Genomic DNA, 4,307 nt, shown 5'->3' with positions numbered 1-4,307 from the left:
GAGCGAAGCCGAGATCCGACACGACCGACCAACGGGAATCGGACGCGCAGAAGTCGCCGGAAGATCGACGACACGAAAACGTTCGAAAATGAAATCCGACGAACGCGCGAAGATACGCGCGTCCGCCGGCCGGGCGAAAAGTACATTATGATATATAACAACCATCGAGATCGAAGCTCCGTTCGTCAGGAAACGACGGGGATATAACACCCGATTCTGAATCCTCTGTGCAGCACACGATCTCGCGAAGAAATACGCACGGTGGCTAGCCCATATATATATATATGTGTGTGTGTGTATATATAATACGATATGCATTCCTCTCGTCCAATTATTCAAGAAAAAGAGCGTGCGCCTCCATCGTTCGGGTGATGTAAAGATTCGATGGGACTCGCGCGACCCTCGGCCTCGAGCGGTCTTTCCTCCCAATATCCAGAAGCCGAGCTTTGAAAAAACTCTAGCGACGGCACGGGTGTCCGACTCACGACATCGAGGCTTCGAAGTCGGCGATCTCCTCCGAACGGATGGCGATCGCGACGACTCAAAGCGTGAAAAATCGACGAAAGAGAACACATCTCCGTTCAGGTGATTGTTTTTTTTAAAAAATAAAAAAATTCGATGGGACTCGCATCCATCTACCTCGCGCGGTCTTTCTTCCCAATATCCAGAAGCCGAGCTTTGAAAAAACTTCAGCGACGGCACGGGTGTCCGACTCACGACAACGAGGATAGACAGCCTGCGGTCCCCTCTGAACGGGTTATATGCGACGAACTAGACGAAACTTTAGTCGTTCAGGTGGTATAAAAAAAAAAAATTCGATGGGACGCACGCGCAGCCGTCGTCCTCGAGCGGTCTTTCTTCCCAATATCCAGAAGCCGAGCTTTGAAAAAACTCTAGCGACGGCACGGGTGTCCGACTCACGACATCGAGGGTAGACAGCCTGCGGTCCCCTCTGAACCAACTTCGGCTAGACTAGTTACGAATCGTTGCTACGCATCGTCATCATAGTCATCGTCATCATCATCATTATCATAGCGGGCCAACATCCACGCAATGCGTTTTCGTTCTAGGTTACCCGATCCACGAGTATGTTACAAGTGGTTTCGTTATTTCGAACAAAACGACATACGAAGAACACACGCCCTATGGGTAGGAAGCACGTTTCGAGAACGACCGAGAGCGGTGAAAGAGACGAAAGGTCGACGCGCATAAGGTATCCATGGATCTTCGAAGAGAACCTTCGAAGATATGTCGGTATCCTTTCTACATGCGCGACTCGCTACTCGTACTTTCGCTCTCGTCGACTCGTTTTAGTCGCTTCGTTCGATCCCAAAGAGGAGTCTTCGATGTCCCGTTGCTAGGAGGAGAGCAAACGCAACACAGACCACGAAACATAGAAGAGAATAGGCGAGCATGATCTCTCCGACACGAGGCACTTTAGAGATTTTGTTATTCGTTTGTACGGTCTCCACGACGCAAAAAAAAAAATACGAGATCGTGGCGGCGGGTCTTTCTGTATACGGCCTCACGCAAGCGCCTCGATCTCATTTCTCTTTACGGGTGGTTTCCATTCGTAATTTTTCGTTCGATATTCGTGTCAAAGTTTAATTTTCGAAAGCTCAAGTTCCCATTTATAGTTTTATTATAAAATCATAATATTCGCAGACGGCGGGTCTTTCTGTGTACGACCTCACGCAGGCGCCTCGAATTCGTTTATGTATGTATATATATATATATATATATATATATGTATCTCTTCATCCCGATGATCGAGAGAGAGTGCCACCTTCTCTTCATATAGTTTCGTAGCTGGAGGGTCGTCTCCTCCTTATGTCTTTTCATCATTTTGCCAACGGAGTAAGCCACGCTCCGGGCGAATTTAACTGTTCTTTGTTAAAGTATATAGCTTGTTGATACGTCGTATATACTTTGGTTCGTCGATATAGGAGGAGTACGGCTCCTTACCGACTTATACAGTTTCGTATTTTTCAAGTGTTCAAGTCAAATTCTTTAAGTTTTTGTGTTATATCGTTAATGATCCTTCCGCAGGTTCACCTACGGAAACCTTGTTACGACTTTTACTTCCTCTAAATGATCAAGTTTGGTCATCTTCCCGGTAACATCGGCAATGCTTATCACATTGGCCGCGCACCAGTCCGAAGACCTCACTAAATCATTCAATCGGTAGTAGCGACGGGCGGTGTGTACAAAGGGCAGGGACGTAATCAACGCGAGCTTATGACTCGCGCTTACTGGGAATTCCTCGTTCATGGGGAATAATTGCAAGCCCCAATCCCTAGCACGAAGGAGGTTCAGCGGGTTACCCGGGCCTTTCGGCCAGGGAAAACACGCTGATTCCTTCAGTGTAGCGCGCGTGCGGCCCAGAACATCTAAGGGCATCACAGACCTGTTATTGCTCAATCTCGTGCGGCTAGAAGCCGCCTGTTCCTCTAAGAAGATTTGTTTGTACGTTGGTAGTAAAAACCCACCGACCGAAGCCGGGGGCCTTCGAGATACCATAAGTTACGTCTATTTAGCAGGCTAGAGTCTCGTTCGTTATCGGAATTAACCAGACAAATCGCTCCACCAACTAAGAACGGCCATGCACCACCACCCACCGAATCAAGAAAGAGCTATCAATCTGTCAATCCTTCCGGTGTCCGGGCCTGGTGAGGTTTCCCGTGTTGAGTCAAATTAAGCCGCAGGCTCCACTCCTGGTGGTGCCCTTCCGTCAATTCCTTTAAGTTTCAGCTTTGCAACCATACTTCCCCCGGAACCCAAAAGCTTTGGTTTCCCGGAAGCTGCCCGCCGAGTCATCGGAGGAACTTCGGCGGATCGCTGGCTGGCATCGTTTATGGTTAGAACTAGGGCGGTATCTGATCGCCTTCGAACCTCTAACTTTCGTTCTTGATTAATGAAAACATTTTTGGCAAATGCTTTCGCTTCTGTCCGTCTTGCGACGATCCAAGAATTTCACCTCTAACGTCGCAATACGAATGCCCCCATCTGTCCCTATTAATCATTACCTCGGGGCTCCGAAAACCAACAAAATAGAACCGAGGTCCTATTCCATTATTCCATGCACACAGTATTCAGGCGAAGGTAGCCTGCTTTAAGCACTCTAATTTGTTCAAAGTAAACGTATCGGCCCACCTCGACACTCAGTGAAGAGCACCGCGATGGGATATTAGTTGGACCGCCCGCGAGGAGCTAAGCCCACCGATAGGACGTACCACATAATGCCAGTTAAACACCGCGAGCGGTGAACCGACACTGTGACACACAGATTCAACTACGAGCTTTTTAACCGCAACAACTTTAATATACGCTATTGGAGCTGGAATTACCGCGGCTGCTGGCACCAGACTTGCCCTCCAATTGGTCCTCGTTAAAGGATTTAAAGTGTACTCATTCCGATTACGGGGCCTCGGATGAGTCCCGTATCGTTATTTTTCGTCACTACCTCCCCGTGCCGGGAGTGGGTAATTTGCGCGCCTGCTGCCTTCCTTGGATGTGGTAGCTGTTTCTCAGGCTCCCTCTCCGGAATCGAACCCTGATTCCCCGTTACCCGTTACAACCATGGTAGGCGCAGAACCTACCATCGACAGTTGATAAGGCAGACATTTGAAAGATGCGTCGCCGGTGCTAGATGACCATGCGATCAGCACAAAGTTATTCAGAGTCACCAAAACAAACGATGGACGGACAGACGAGCCATCCGCCACCGATTGGTTTTGATCTAATAAAAGCATTCCTACCATCTCTGGTCGGAATCTGTTTGCATGTATTAGCTCTAGAATTACCACAGTTATCCAAGTAAATGTAGGTATGATCTAAGAAACCATAACTGATTTAATGAGCCATTCGCGGTTTCACCTTAATGCGGCATGTACTGAGACATGCATGGCTTAATCTTTGAGACAAGCATATGACTACTGGCAGGATCAACCAGGGATCTTATAATATATTCCCAAAAACCAGCATTTTCGTTTAAAAGTTCTCTCTGTGTCGTAGGTGGGACGTAAGCACCGTACGACGAGACTTTTCATTTTATATATATATGTAATATGACTTAGAGAGCAACGTTCCATGGTTCAGTAACAACGTCACTCAGCCACTTTAATTCTCCTCCTCTCTCACCATCATATATCGATACAAAGATTCATACTTCACAGAATTATTTCTGTTTGTAACTTTTCTCCTCCAACTTCTCTCGTAGAATATAACTTAGCGGTAAAGCACGTATACGCATGCTGGACATACCGTAAGAATATTCTTTTATAAGCTTCAACACCTCTGTAGAGACG

General features: G+C 47.4%; 1 non-coding gene across 1 annotated transcript; it reads right to left on the bottom strand.

Moving 5' to 3' along the window:
• Nucleotides 1–2,032: 2,032 nt before the first annotated feature.
• Nucleotides 2,033–3,955, bottom strand: LOC126927753 (small subunit ribosomal RNA). Its single transcript, XR_007715849.1, has one exon. It is a non-coding gene; the product is annotated as a small subunit ribosomal RNA (ribosomal RNA).
• Nucleotides 3,956–4,307: the final 352 nt, after the last annotated feature.

This window comes from Bombus affinis, unplaced genomic scaffold, assembly GCF_024516045.1.
Source record: "Bombus affinis isolate iyBomAffi1 unplaced genomic scaffold, iyBomAffi1.2 ctg00000209.1, whole genome shotgun sequence".
NCBI classification, from domain to species: Eukaryota; Metazoa; Arthropoda; class Insecta; order Hymenoptera; family Apidae; genus Bombus; species Bombus affinis.
This window is presented reverse-complemented; position numbering and strand designations above follow the sequence as displayed.